Raw genomic sequence first — 16,794 nt, 5'->3', positions numbered from 1 at the left:
CTAATTTACAACCATATTTTAAAAGAACGTGAACCTCCAACACTTCGGTTCGCACTTCTTGGATCCCAACACCACATCTGATACGGACGCTGAGGCAGGAGTCAAATTCACTGTGTATTTGTATAGGGGTGTCAGCTTCAGCTCATTGAATGAAATTCGTCTGCAACTGTTCCGGAGAGCTTTATCAGTTTTTATTTTTACCTTTGCAAAAGAATGAGTCAATTTGGAAATTTGGGTGCACTTTTTACGCAGAATTTAGCGTTCTTCAACATTCATAACTGACATGTTTCATTTTGAGTAGCTCGTTTTGAGTTACAGGCGTTGGAACGTGAGCATAACTCACTTTACCGCCAAGTCGATGAAAATTGCGGAGCTTTGACAATCGATTGCAGCTAAACGGTGGAACCGATTCTGACTTTTAAGCGGGCCATTCTGGAAAAATTTTGCGCTCGTACATTTTGGTATCTCGAGAATTTTCTGTAGGGTGTATCGTTTTCGATTTACAAGCTTTTTTTCGTGGGCCGCCACGAATTGCTCTCCTGTGCCAACCGCTTCCTCTGAGAGTAGCACTTGTAACCTACGTCCTCAATTATTTGATTGACGTATTCCAATCTCTGTCTTCCTCTACAGTTTTTGCTCTCTACAGTTCCCCCTAGTACCATGGAAGTCATTCCCTCATGTCTTAGCAGTTGTCCTGAGATTCTGCCCCTTCTCCTTGTCAGTGTTCATATATTCTTCATTTTTAACTTTATCAGTTCACGTAATTTTCAACATTCGTCTGTAGCACCACTTCTCAAATGCTTCGATCCCCTTCTGTTCGGGTTTTCCCACAGTCCATATTGCACTACCATACAATGCTGTACTCCAGACGTACATTCTCAGAAATTTCTTCCTCAAACTAAGGCCGATATTTGATACTAGTAGACTTCTCTTGGCCAGGATTGCCCTTTTTGCTCCGTCCGTCATTGGTTATTTTGCCGCCTAGGTAGAAGAATTCCGTAACTTCATCTACTTCGTGACCATCACTCCTGAGGTTAAGTTTATAGCTGTTCTCAGTTCTGCCACTTTTCATTACCTTCGGCTTTCTTCGATTTACTCTCAATCCATATTCTGTACTTATTAGACTGTTCATTCCATTCAGCAGATCACGTAATTCTTTCTCACTTTCGCTCAGGATAGCAATGTAATCAGCGAATCGTATCATTGGCATCTTTTCACGTTGAATTTTAATTCCACTCGTGAACCTTTTTTAATTTACATCATTGCTTTTTAGATGTACAGATTGAACAATAGAGGTGAAAAACTGCATCCTTGTCTTATACCCTTTTTAATTCGAACACTTCGATCTGAGTCGTTCAATCTTATTATTCCCTCTTGGCTCTTGTACATACTGTATATAACCCGTCACTCGCTATAGTTTACCACTATTTTTCTCATAATTTCGAACATCTTGCAACATTGTACACAGTTTAACGCTTTTTCCTGGTCGACAGATCCTATGAACATGTCTTGATTTTTTTTAAATCTTGCTTCCATTATCAACCGCAAACCAAAATTGCTTCTCTCTACCTTTACTTTTCCTAAAGTCAAACAGATCGTTATCTAACACATCGTCAATTTTCTTTTACATCCTTTTGTACATTGTTCTTGTAAGCAACTTGAATGCACGAGTGTTAAGCTGATTGTGCGATAGCCGCGCGGAATTAGCCGAGCGGTCCAAGACGCTGCAGTCATGGACTGTGCGGCTGGTCCTGGCGGAGGTTCGAGTCCTCCCTCGGGCATGGGTGTGTGTGTTTGTCCTTAGGATAATTTAGGTTAAGTAGTGTGTAAGCTTAGCGACTGATAACCTCAGCAGTTAAGTCCCATAAGATTTCACACACATTTGAACATTTGATTCTGCGATAGTTCTCGAACTTGTCAGCTCTCGCAGTCTTCGGAATTGTGTGGATGATATTTTTCCGAAAGTCAGATGGTATGTCGCCAGACTCACACATCCTACACATCAACGTGAATAGTCGTTTTGTTGCCACTTCCCCCAATGATTTGATAAATGTAGAAATGTTATCTATCCCTTCTGCCTTATTTGATCTTAAGTCCTCCAAAGCTCTTTTAAATCCTGATTCTAATACTGGATCCCCTATATCTTCTTCTATCACATCAGACAAATCTTCCACCGCATACAGGCCTTCAACGTACTCATCCCACCTACTGGCTTTCTCCTCTGCATTTAACAGTGGAATTCCCGTTATATTATTAATGTTGTCACCCTTGCTTTTAATGTCACCGAATGTTGTTTTTACTTTCCTGTATCCTGAGTCTGTCCTTCCAACAATCATTTCTTTTTCGATGTCTTCGCTTTTTTCCTACAGCCTTTCATCTTAGCTTCCCTGCAGTTTCTATTTATTTCATTCCTCAGCGACTTGTATTTCTGTATTGGTGAGTTTCCCGGAACATTTTTGTACTTCCTTCTTTCATCGATCAACTGAAGTATTTCTTCTGTTACTCATAGTTTCTTCGCAGTTACTTTCCTTGTACCGACGGTTTGATTTCCAACTTCTGTGATTGCCTTTTTGTAGAGATGTCCATTTCTCTTCAATTGTACTGCTTACTGTGCTATTCCTTATTGCTATATCTATAGCCTTATAGAACTTCAATTGTATCCCGTCATTCCTTAATACATCCATATTCCACTTCTTTGGATACTGATTCTTCCTAAGTAATCTCCTAAACTTCAGCCTACTTTTCATCACTACTACATTGTGATCCGAGTCTGGGTACGCCTTATAATGCAGTATCTCATTTCGCAATCTCTGTCCGGCCAATATGTAACTAACTGAAATCTTCCCGTATCATTCGGTCTTTTGCAAGTGTACCTCCTTCTCTTGTGATTCTTGAACAGAGTATTCGCTGTTACTAACTGAAATTCATTACAGAATTGGCATTTCTCCTCTCTCATTCTCCTGTAGCCTTTTCTTCTACTCCTTCTCTTACAACTACATTCCAGTCCCCCATGACTACTAGATTTTTGTCTTCCTTTACGTACTGTATTACCCTTACAGCAGCCTCTTATACTTTCTCTGTCTCTTCATCTGATTGCCACATCGGCATGTATACCTTAACTATCGTTGTCGGTGTTGGTCTGCTGTCGATTCTGGTAAGAGCAACCGTATTACAGAACTCTGCACAGTCACGCCCTTTCTGCCCTACCTTCCTATTAATAAAGAGTCCTGCTCCTGTTGTACCATTTTCTGCTACCATTGGTATTACTCATCTGACCAGAAATCCTTGTCTTCTTTCCATTTCACTTCACTGATCCCTGCTAAATATAGATTGAGCCTTTGCATTTCCCTTTGCAGATTTTCTAATTTTCCTACCACGTTCAAGCTTCTGATATTCCACGCCCCGATTCCAAGACCGTTATTCTCTCACTGGTTATTCAATTTTTTTCTCATGGTCACCTCCCCCTTGGGAGCCTCTCCCGGAAATCCAAATTGGGGACTATTCCGGAACCTTTTGCCATTGGAAAGATCATAACCTAAAAACTGATTCAAATGGTTCAAATTTCTCTAAGCACTATGGGACTTAACAAAATGGTTCAAATGGCTCTGAGCACTTAACATCTGAGGTCATCAGTCCCCTAGAACTTAGAACTACTTAAACCTAACTAACCTAAGGACATCACATACACCCATGCCCGAGGCAGGATCCGAACTTGCGACCGCAGCAGTCACGCGGTTCCGGACTGAAGCGCCTAGAACCGCTCGGCCACCGCGGCCGTCATGGGACTTAACACCTGAGGGCATTAATTCCATAGACTGAGAACTAAGTAAACCTAACTAACCTAAGGACATCACACACATCCATGCCCGAGGCAGGATTCGAACCTGCGACCGTAGAAGCCGCGTGGTTCCGGGCTGAAGTGCCTAGAACCGCTCGGCCACCGCGGCCGGCCCCTTAAAAACTGAAAAAAAGTCCAAACATTTTATTGTTTTTCGGCCGTCAAAAGTTTATCGAAGGCATAAACCGTCACAAATACATTTAACTCTTATCTGTGCCGCCAGACGTCGATTAACAGCATTTGTAGCATGTGAATATTTATTGATCAGCACAGCCAGTTTTCCTGGACTATTTGGCTTTTATAAATACTGAAATGTTATAAATCAGATTGTGCCTTTTTACAGTCTTTCTTCAAAGGTAAATCGTAGAATTAATATTGCTTCCTGTGTTACTACATTTCTCTGCAGCGGCTAAAGTCATGACATACTCTTTAACAACGCATTTACACACGTAAGTCAACTAATAAAGTTTGTAGAGTGGAGCTGTCAGTATAGTTTTACTGAACTTTTTTTAACTTCCATCAAGTAAAAGCGTTTTTAGGGACGTTGCCTTCTGGTAACCAATTTTTTGTAGTCCCGTCATCATAAAACTGTATTTACCACAAATATGAAAAAGTGACGAAAAAGTAATTATTCCATTGAAATTGAATGATAGATTCGCTATTTGGAACTAAAGCTCATCTTATTTCACTTCATTTATTCTTCCTGTTAGTGTTTCGTATAACAGCAGCTATCGTCTTCTTGAAGACTGACGTACGCTTTGTGGGGACTGCGACCAGCAAAGTACTCACAACAATAGTGTCTTGTTGCTAGGCAACCGTCGCTCGATATCGATATGCGCGCTCTGGGGTGCACTCGTGAGTTTACCGCTAACATTAGTGTCAGGACCTGCCAGCTGTACGAAATTCAGTGATACACCGTTTCTGGACTTCGTTCAAAATACTGTTATTTTATTTGGACCAATCCTTTGCATCGAAGCAACTGAGATACCTAGCTGACCCTTCCTTGATTGATACAGCGTTTAGTATGCAGCCATCTCGAGTCTTGGCATATTAGCTGTAACGTCAGACGCACACAAGCAATCGACTCGATATTTTTCCAGTTTCTGGACTGTGTCACCTTGGCAAATTTGCTGAAATTGTGTTGTTAATTATCTTTAAGTAACTTTATCCACGTTTGCATTTTTATCGTGAACTAACTTGAACTTAGTTTCACACGTCGTGTGTACATTCACCAATGTAGGCTATGTACATGTGGAGAATGATGGCAGCTTTCATGCTATAAGGGGAGTAACATTATTGGATTTCACCTACTTTGCATGTGAGATATTTTTCATTAAAGAAAAGGACAGCCAACGAGCTGTAGCTCGTAAAGATGCTAAGCATCACAGCGCGAGAGTAGAGATGAAATGTTTTTTTAATGTGCGCCTGCCTATACCAAGGCGCGCGTCCAGCGTTTAAACACTCTAAATAAACACTATGACCCGCTGGGCGCAGATATTTAAAATCATTGCGGCAGCGCTTGACAGCAAGAAGCTGCGAAACAGAAGAAATATTCTAGAGACTTCATTATCACTTGTACTTTTGGTCGCCGACATGTTAAGACGTACTGCATAGCATTGTATTTTTATTTTGTGTAAAAACTATGTGAAACGACGAACCAACATTTCGGTAACTCGGGTGAGCATACAATATACTTACGCACACGGAAGGACATTTAATTTTAAGAAGCAACGGACTGACAGAGCAGCGATTATTCGACTGCGCCTCCACAAAATAAATATCAGATGTAAGTCATGCATTTATTGTGTATTTGTGAATGTTTAGAAGTTAATGCCAATTTGTTCAAAATATATTAATATTTTACGATGCAGTTATTTTCTTCGTATTCTTTTCTTTCAGTAACCAAAAACAATGTTCAAATTGTGTATGAGCTTTGTTACCGGTTCGCTCTTTATCGCGGTGTCTCGATTGTATTTGGAGACCACTAATGCGTTCAACTTCCGATCTGTTAATCTTTCTCTTATGAAATTCCACTAATTTGCTTTCATTTCCATTTTTATATTCAAATAGGTCCCTTAGGTATTTTAATCGAAGATTCTGATTGCGTGAAGGCAATCCGTGTCTAAAGGTCAGTTATTCGCGTAATCAATATGGACGTCTCCTGAACACAATCGATCAATGAATAATCTGTCTCTCTTTTGAAGTCGAACAAAAAAAAAAAAAATAAATAAATAAAAAAAACGGTCACACAGTATATCCGTAAGTACGCAATCTAGCGTTAGGTTGCATTTTGTCAGCAAATATTGCCAAACAACAGTTGCTATTATTAATAAGCAAGTTCCTAACGCCAGAGGGGAGTCAAATGTAAATGGGAGAGATGGAGAAAAGTAATTGAGATGCCATGCTATACTCACAGGACAGGACAGATAGTTTAATTTGTGGAAAGGGGCCAAAATGAGTGACTGTCAGTTGCACTCTAACATACTCGTTTATTCATTTGACAAACATTACAAGAGTAAAGAAAACATTAAAAAGGGAGCAAGCCAAACATTAATTTTCGAAGTTAATTCGCGGCTAAATACGCCATACAATCTCACGCCTCAAGTGCAAAACAACTTTAAATTAAAAATGGCTGAAGGATGATCAGTTAAGACTCAAAAACAAGAATTTGAATTTTAAAAGGCAGTAGGCCTCATCTTAAAACATTTCTCTACATTAGGCCGAAGGCTCAAACAATCTCACACCTTAAAGGCAAAACAACTGAAACGTCCCCTTAGAAAAATTATCACAAGCCTGTGCTTAAACTGAAACGCAATATTTTTTAGCGCAACGCAATCTGACTTTCAAAAATCCCTACGAAAGAATGGCCCTGAGTAACATTAACCTATACGTTTCACAAATCACTTACCTCACAAAAATCTTCGTTACTCAAGCTACTGCAATATAGCGAGCACCACTACTGCCAGCTTAATATTCATAATATATAAATCAGTTCGTGACACCAATTCTTACAAATTTCAAAACCCACGTCCACCACTGCTGGCGGCTCACCTCCAACTGCGCAACGCTAAGGGCTGTTAACATCCAGCCGCCCAACACTACAATGGCGAGTATTACAACAATGCCAACCAGCCACTGACTGCACACAGCACAGCCAGTGATTTTCATACAGAGCGCTACGTGACGTTACCAATAAAAAAACCTAAACAGCCTACTTACATAGCCCCAATGCTCCCCACAAAAAATTTTACAAAATGTTTTGGGCAGTGGCCAATAATGATTTGATAAAATTTTTCATAATTATAATTACAATAACAAAGAAATCAAATGCACACACTTATTGATACAATGTTGGTCAAAAGCTAAAATTTTCTCACAGTCCATAAAGATAGTCCTGATCATTTACCACAGTAAAATAGCAGTGTTTTTCTTAAAGTCTGAGCAGTAAAAGAAAATGCACACAGAAGTAGTGGATTTCCATGCATTCTTGAAGAAGTAGTGTTGTCCTTTCAACGGAAAGACAGTGCTGACTCTTGACATGCTGACAGGTAATGGGCCACAACAGAGCAAACCCACAGCAGAGTCAGTGGAAGTTTTGAAGAATATTGGTAGGTTGGTCATCACAGAGCAGACCCACTGTAGTCCTAGTAGAGAGTATGGTATTGGTGGGCCACCAGAGGTGCAGACCCAGTGCAGTCCTTGTAGAAATAATGGTATTGGTGAATTATCAAAGGTGAAGACCCACTGTAGTCCTTGTAGAGATGGCTAGCAGCCAACTGTTGCGACTGTGCAGGTGCACAATCACCATCGAAAAGTCTTGTGGACAATATAGCAAGTCCATAAACTACCATTTGTGCACTCACAAAAAAATTGTTAGAAATGTCCTTTTTTGGAATATCCTTAGAACCAGCAATGCTGTTATCCAGTCCCTTGTTGAATTATTAACACATGTGCAAACACTATCAGTCCCTACTTCTCACATATTGTCCATCTACTATGACCAACAGAAACGTGTGCAGTGAAATGTAACTTACAAGTAACTTAATTTGATGAAATGGTGTCAATTACAATTTTATAACATAAGAATACCATAACAAAGGTACAAAATACATCATTAAAAACATAATAATACAGATAACATTTGTAGTAATACAGGCTTTAAAAAACAATAGAAATAAACATATACATCAGTGTTACAAAAATTATGACAAAAGTACATACATAAAGATCAGAATAACTTTTGAAACATCAACCTCACACATGAGCATTAGAACAAAACAGAATAAATAATGTGTAAACATCTTTACAAAGTAAATAACATGTTATTAATGCAAATTATATTTGAGGATAACAGTATTCCTCATCATAGTGAATGTAGCTTAGTGTTAGAAAACTTCTGCAACATAAGTCTTATCAGATAAACATATAAAGACAGGAAGAACATAAATACACAAGGGTACACAAACACATAGTGGAATAACATAAGGAAAGGACAGGGTTTGTTTTACTGCAGTATTTTGCAAACAAAACTTTCTTTACTTCTCGGAGATCTCCCTTCGTTCTTCATTATTTCCAAAAAGTCCTATCTATACCTGATTTCTGTACTTTTTTCGTATAACTTCTCAATGCATTTCTTCCAATCCATCGCAAATCATTCTCTTGTATAGGCTACCCCCTCTTAAGCTAATTTAAATCTACTGATCTCAGATACTTAACTAAGGGATGAGGCAATGCAGCAGCACAAAACAATTTACATAAACAGCAATGTTAAAAAAATGGAAATTGGCAAAAAAGGCAGCAATATTACAACAAATATAAGGCAATGCGCAGCAAACAAGAAAAATAAATCAGTAATAAAATTGGCTTAACCTAGTAATACAAAGTGACATTCAGTAGCACTATGAATGGCAAACAGCCGCAGCAAATGCTATAACTTATACCTAAACATGACAAAGCTCAATCAGAAAAAATGTTACACTAAAGACAAGAATGCAGATAAGGACAATGTCTATTCACATCTTAGTGTCTATGTAATTAAAGTGGTGCACCACAAAAACTATGAAATAAATTACCAAGTACTTGAAAAGAACATTATGTATGCAGTTCCTGTGAAGGGAAATGTCTTTTGGTGATCCCTCATTTTTTGGAAGTATATCACGAAGTTATTCTTTACTGGGTCTGTAGGCATAAAATATTTATATTAGTACATCTATAAAATTTTACTTTAACCAATGCTGCAGGGCAGCTAGAAACTAGATATTAAACAAAATAGGCGAAGTGAGGCGTGAAACGTCGTTCGCTAGCCATAAGTCATTTCATAATGCAGTAAACAATCTTCCAACTAGCAAGACAATAGACATGGAATGTTTCTCATCATTTCATTTCAGTAAATATCATAAATTAAGAACTCCAAAGTGTAATCATATGTTTTCAAGTTTAAGCGTGTCGTATTTGCGACGCTTTCTACAAAGAAATGGCAATAGCGAGCATAATGGCCCCTTTTTTTCTCCACCTGTGCCTCTGACAGGCACACACTAATGGCTTTTTTTTTCCAGGCGCCTGTCGCGCAGCTGGGTGCCCACGACGCATTACGTGCAGGTGGTCACTTACCTTTCTTGCTGAAAAATTTACGACGTCAGTTTCCGCTACAGTGACAGTCACATATAAAAATATTTTCACAGGTTGAGAATTTGCGTTACAAATCTGTAGAAACAAAATCCTTTAAATATAATAGTGTCCAAAAAATTTTCATCGGCGTTGTAATACATTCACGCATTTACATACATTTCATAACTCTTAAAGTACGATTCTTGGTTTCCAACAACCTTTTTCACAAACCAGAGTCCCTAACCACTACTCGTTATTCCTTACCTTATATATATATATATATATATATATATATATATATATATATATATATATATATTCGTCGACACTTCTTGAATATTTCATCATAACAGATACGTAGCACAACCAAATAACTCATATAGCATCAGCTCAAGCATACTTCAGCAGCATAATTCACATCGTCGTCGTAATAATAACATCATAACACCACAGTCAAATTCTCAAAATCTCCGTAGCTTCCTCCAATAATTTCAAAACCTAAAAAAAATTCTCTGCTCATGTCAAAAGCGTCATCCACCTAAAACGTACTTTAAGAATCATGATCCCATACCAAATATGTATTCAAAGCTCTCATAGTATCACAAAGGTTCTGAAAAAGTATGAACAGTTCACAAAGTACAGAAAAAATACAATTTCATAAGTGTGAAGTTATCCAACTGTGAAATTACATAAACATCTGTCACTGATGTAGTAAAATAAATGTTTGTCTCTCTCAGTTAAATGATCAGATAGCTGTGTAATTTATGTGTTAGAGAAATATGGTACCGATGTGTAAAGTTGTATAAGCAAATACTATATTAGCTAGGGCTCCTTGTGCTTGCCATACACATGGTACACAAAGTAAGCGTATACCCCCCTGAGGATTAATGTAATTATACCCTCAGATGTTACAGATTACAGCAATGGAATGAAATGTATCACGGAAAACCTTTGTATCATTGTACTTCAAATATCTTTAAAAATAAATGTTTTAAGTACAAAATTAATCACTCAAATACGTGTACTGTAGCGCTAAACTGTGCGTCTTGTTCTAAGATAATCTCTGTGGAAGTGTCTTAGTTATCGTCCTCCGAAAGCTAAGTTCTGCAGAAGTCAATGTGCTTACCTCATGATAAACAAAAGTGAAATGCTTTGCGTATAGATATCGTAGTTACTACTCTTAATGCTGTGATGAAGTAACTACTGTGTTGTAACGTATTGTTGTGCTACGGAAAAGGCAGTCTCATTGTAGCTATACCACAAAAGTTACTACTAAAACATGTTTTACTTTCCAGAATAATTCAGAAAAACTGTGCAGATATAAAACAGATACACCGCAAAAGCAACAATGTAAATTGTCACTCATTAGTAGCGTCGTGATATAATCGTGTAGCTATCAAAGAAACCAAATGCTAAGTCATCTTTAATCTCACAGAAAGTACTTCAAATAAAGAATGTCTTTTCAACTAAACCAAAATGTTGCATTAAAACCTCATTAACAGTATATGTTCTACGTATGTAAGCCTTATAGTCGTTAGTAATCGTGCAACTATCAAGCAAGAATGTACACACACAGTAACACTGTGTCCTCTGTTCACTATAACAATGCATATGTAATTTCTGTTTAAATAAGTTCTCTTGGTTCTTGACTGGATATTTAACTTCAAACATTGTCGCATGTTAAGAATTTCTTAGTCTGACAAAGCATACTAGTAACATGAAGTGAAAAATTTTATAGGAAAGACTAAGTTAAAAAGCAGATTATCATTCAAGAAACGGTTTTTCATGTGAAATGTGGTGTAAACCTTTACTCTTCCTACTATGCAAAAGCTCGAGCTTCAACGGAATTATCATGTCGTATATGTCGGTAAAGAATGCTAAAATTTTTCTCAAGGTTAGCGTCTATGTTTTTTTTTTTTTCTGAGCCAGCCGGCGCACGCGGCTGCCTGCGGTGCGAGTCATTGTCTGCCTCTTTGTTGGCGTGCGTCGTTATTGGGATTAGGAGACCTAACTTCTACAAATTCACCTGCCGAGAGGGCCGTGCTCTGTTTGAATCCCGCCAGTTCTGATGAAATTCCGGTCTGTCGTTACGATCATATCTGTCGTCATGTCGGTAGGTTCCATAGTTCCTTTCTTGTCGGTCAGGTGGTGGACAATTTCTCCCTGAATCGTAACTGCGTGGTGGACCGTTGCGTCTAAAGTTATTCTGTCTCCCTTGATAGTAATTATTTTTGGTTCCCATATTGTCTGTTTCTCTGATTGTCTCTGTGATAGTCATTACCGCGAAGAGGTGATCCTTCCCTGTAATAATTACTACTCTGCCAACGGTTGTCATACGGGTGGTGTCTGTTTTGGTCACGATTTACGTTGTACGAATAGCCTTGTCGTGTATTATTTCTGTCATCGCGGAATTGTGACAGGTGTGACCTGTAATTGTTGTGTTCCTGTTTTCGCATTCGATTGTCAGTGTCAATTTCCAGTTCTTGTAACAGTCCCTGAAAAGCTTCAATGTCGTCTTTACATCGTCCTGCTAAAATAATCTGTCGTAAATGTTCAGGTAATTTGATTAAGCAAATGCGGATGAGTTCTGAGGGGCTGTATGGGTTTGAAAGATACTGATTCTTATGTAACATGTCTTCAAAATATTTTACAAGACTGGAAAATTCAGATTGTTCGAAATGTTTCATCATTATGATGCTATGTTTTACTCGGTCTTGTGTGGCTTGGGACCAATATGCTGAGAGGAAGGCATGGTAAAATTCTCCTTCACTGTGGCAATCGTGAATGACCGATCGCATTCTTACAGCTGGTTCATTCTCTAAGTAGCCACACATAAATTCTAATCTGTGTTCTAATGACCAGTTGGGAGGAAAACAATGAGAGAATTGATGGAGCCACGCTTGTGGATGAATGTCGTTGCCAGAATTCTTAAATGTTTTGAATTTACGTGCAGTAATGAACAGCTTATAGTCAAAATCATCGTGTCGGCGGGTAGCATATCGGTCATTGGTACGTCGTATCGGCGGTTCCATCTCAAAATTCGGTGCACCTTGCCAATTACTTTCATGATTTCCGAAATGCCCTGTGTTATTATTTTGTGGTTGTTCTGTATTGCTATGTCCCTCTTCCCATACTGGGGCGCGAGTGTCCTCTGAAATATGTAATTCTTGTATTACTTGAGCCAACTGATCTTGTACTTCCCGCATTTCTCTTTTGTACTGTGTGTTGATTTGATTTTGATTCTGTTTGAATTTCCTAATTTGTTCATACTCTTCAGTGTCAGTGAAGGCTACAGGTTTTGTGTCATTCAGATCATCATCTACCTTCGTAGATAAGTTAGTGAACTGATCTGAAAGTTCGGCTACTTTGTCCGACAGTGAAATTATTTCCTCTGTGTGTCTTTCTGAACCAATTTTCAGAGTATCTACTGTGTCCTTTAGTTCGCTTGAGTTTTTGCAAGTTGCGTAACCGAATCGGTAGATGCAACTGAGTCAATTTGAGCTTGCAAGGTCTCATGATTTTCATGAACAATAGTTTGCAGTTCTTTTATGGCTGCTTCGTGATTCTGTAATGCATTTTCATGCCGCGAAAAAATAGGTTGGAAATGCACACAAATTTGTGTTTTTACGTCATTACAGACTTTTTGACATTTCGATTCAATGTTATGTAACTCATTACTTAAATCTTCACGTGTTTGTTCAAGCGTGGTGTCTAACTTTTGAAGCTTTTGTTCCATTGTGTCCAACTTTAGAAGATTTTGTTCCATTGTGTTTAAATTTTTAAGCTTTTGCTGTGTTTGTCTCTGATTTTGTTCCATTGTGTCTAACTTTTGAAGCTTTTGTCCCATTTGTTGCATTAATTGTAATAACAGTGCACTGGTGTCTGAAACATGTTCCTTAGTGCTATTCGGCAATGCATTTGAACCGGCAATATTCGCAGTTTGAAAAACAGAAAATGTGTCTTGACTTATTTGAGAAAACGGTGAGGACGCAAAATCTGAATCTACAGTATTTGCAAGATTGTGTCCTGTCATTTCGGAATCCTGAGGCGAGCTGTTGCCTACCGATCGATCGATAATGCTTCCCTGTTCACTAATTGTTTCACCATTATTTGCAACCTGCTCCATTTCCCTATGCACAATTACCAAATTACTACTTTGAACATTAGTTAATTCATTACATGGTGGCGCTAACACACTGCTTTCGTCTTCACTGCCATTTCTCAGTTTACTTTGGAGCCTAGTATTACGTTTTTCACACGCCATTATTGTCACAATATTTCACATGACAACACAGAAAAACACAATTTGAAGAGCAAAAATAAGAGAACACATTAACATAGCAAATAATATCTAGTTAATCGCAAGTGCAACTCTATGTGCATGCCACAACTGTTTTACTGTACAACAATGAAAGACTACAACTACAAACGAGATTCTCTCTAAAATTATGCGCTAGCAATAAACAAAATCCACACTAATTACACAAACTGCAAGAAAAAAATCAGAAGATTCCATGAGGTATCCTTGGCTAAGGGTCGACATATGAAACGTCCCCTTAGAAAAATTATTACAAGACTGTGCTTAAACTGAAACACAATATTTTTTAGCGCAACGCAATCTGACTTTCAAAAATCCCTACGAAAGAATGGCCCTGAGTAACATTAACCTATACGTTTCACAAATCACTTACCTCACAAAAATCTTCGTTACTCAAGCTACTGCAATACAGCGAGCACCACTACTGCCAGCTTAATATTAATAATATATAAATCAGTTCGTGACACCAATTCTTACAAATTTCAAAACTCCGCCATCTCTCTACCCACGTCCACCACTGCTGGCGGCTCACCTCCAACTGCGCAACGCTACGCGCTGTTAACATCCAGCCGCACAACACTACAATGGCGAGTATTACAACAATGCCAACCTGCACACAGCGCAGTCAGTGATTTTTCATACAGAGCGCTATGTGGCGTTACCAATAAAAAACCTAAACAGCCTACATACACAACTATAATTTAAAATCGGCTAGAAGCGATACATAAACAAACAAATAAGAGAAGGCAGCACATCAAGCGGCGCTCAGAAGTTTCCAAGGGTCGGCCTGGAATTCTAACACCAACGCTCGCTTAGGTGAGACAGGCAGTCGGCCCAACAATTCTCAAGCCGATGGCAACCCAACCAACAGACAGTCAGCGGACCAAGCGACAGGGTAACTTCCGCTCCACCCGACCAGCACACAACAAGGAGTTCAGTGGAACAACGCAGAAGGTATCGGCGCCCACAACGAATTACACATTCACCTGTCAAACTACACGCCGTGCTGGACAGCCACAACACGTCGAGGAAAATACACTGCCTGAGTTTACGTCAACGACCAGGGCAGGTAACCGGAACGTTAACGGCCACCAGGCAGAAGATTCCGCTGGAGAAATTGAAAAATAATCAAATCAAGTTAAATTCCACAGGAGGGCGGCCAGAATTTCGGCAACTTTAAAAAAAATTTCGAAACCGCCTGTCGGGCTAGGTGCTATGATACCTACGTCAATGCGCGGTTTATATAATAATTTTACATCTCACCTTCCACACAGTTTTACCACAGTTCTGAACCGACCTGTTCAATAGGCTCCTTTACTGCGCATAAGAGGTTTTAACATATATCGCGTATTTTTTGTATATAATTTTTTGTTTTTTCTTCATTTTTAAATGTAAACCACTATATTCAAATTGTTTTTTACGTGTGTTGCGGCGTGTGAAAATTATCTCCCTGCTTTTGCTATTACCACTACGACACCTGAGGATGGGCTTACAACAGTCCGAAACCTGTCGTGTGAAAATAAAGTAATTTACAACTGAAGCGGTATTTTCAACCTCTGCTATAATGCTCAGTTGCGGATATTCTGCCAACAGGATTATTTGTAAATAAATGTAATTAAAAAAATTACAAAAAAATCTATTTGGTGCGAATCAGAATCGAGCTGCCGATAGTCCGATTTATAAACTTGAATGCTTCCTTGTAGATACTAGTGCTCAGAACTTTTCGTAGACGCTTATGTTTCTTCCCAAGACAAGAAATCTGTAGACTTGGTACGCTATAGACTGAAAGAGGTTTCCAAAAACCTTAAAAAAAACTCTAGAAAACACTGCGAACGCAAGAATCGAGAGAAACCCATGACAAAATAATAGTGTCGCAGCTGGTTGGCCAATCACGTGCGATCTCTCTCTATATACGCGAAAGAACTTTCCCCCCTTCTAACAGCCGTGTACCGCAAGTCTCTAGAGGAACGGAAGGTTCCAAATGATTGGAAAAGAGAACTGGTAGTCCCAGTCTTCAAGAAGGGTCGTCGAGCAGATGCGCAAAACTATAATCTCCGACATCGATCTGTTGTAGAATTTTGGAACATGTTTTTTGCTCGCGTATCATGTAATTTCTGGAAACCCAGAATATACTCTGTAGGAATCAACATGGATTCCGGAAACAGCGATCGTGTGAGACCCAACTCGCTTTATTTGTTCATGAGACCCAGAAAATATTAGATACAGGCTCCCAGGTAGATGCCATTTTCCTTGACTCCCGAATGGCGTTTGATACAGTTCCGCACTGTCACCTGATAAACAAAGTAAGAGCCTACGGAATATCAGAGCAGCTGTGTGACTGGATTGAAGAGTTTTTATCAAACAGAACGCAACATGTTGTTCTCAATGGAGAGACATCTCTGCCGTGCCACAGGGGATTGTTATGGAACCATTGCTTTTCACAATATATATATATAAATATAATTAAATGTGTCCTTTTGAGACTCCCGTCTCGTTATTATCTCACGATAATGATCAAATATGATCGAAACAGACTACATCGATTAAAATTTGTGCCGCGGCCGGGACTCGAACCCGGGTCTTCTTGCTTACTAGGCAGGTATGCCAATACCGGCGAGCCCTGGCAATAGTGACGATATTAAGGGAAAATGAATTAAAGTTTGTGTTGCGGAGGGAACTCGACCTAGGTAGTTCGTGCAGCTATGTTTGCCATAGTGCCTCGGTGGTGTAGTGGTAGCATATCTGCCTAGTAAGCAAGAAGACCCGGGTTCGAGTCCCGGCCACGGCACAAATTTTAATTGATTTAGTCTGCTTCGATCATATTTGATATATATAAATGATCTAGCAGATAGTGTCGGAAGCTCCATGCGGCTTTACGCGGATGATGCTGTAGTAGACAGAGAAGATGCATCATTAGAAAATGGCAGCGAAATGCAGGAAGATCTGCAGCGCATAGGCACTTTGTGCAGGAAGTGGCAACTGACCCTTAATATAGACAAATGTAATGTATTGCGAATACATAGAAAGAAGG

The 16,794-nt window shown here is 39.0% G+C and overlaps 1 non-coding gene across 1 annotated transcript; it reads left to right on the top strand.

Moving 5' to 3' along the window:
• The first annotated feature begins 16,479 nt into the window (after positions 1-16,479).
• Trnat-agu (transfer RNA threonine (anticodon AGU)) lies at positions 16,480-16,551 on the top strand. The gene has a single exon. It is a non-coding gene; the product is annotated as a tRNA-Thr (tRNA).
• The last annotated feature ends 243 nt before the right edge of the window (positions 16,552-16,794 follow it).

This window comes from Schistocerca gregaria, chromosome 9 (assembly GCF_023897955.1).
Source record: "Schistocerca gregaria isolate iqSchGreg1 chromosome 9, iqSchGreg1.2, whole genome shotgun sequence".
Lineage (NCBI taxonomy): Eukaryota > Metazoa > Arthropoda > Insecta > Orthoptera > Acrididae > Schistocerca > Schistocerca gregaria.
The sequence above is the reverse complement of the archived record's forward strand: the minus strand, read 5'-3'. Positions and strand labels throughout refer to the sequence as shown.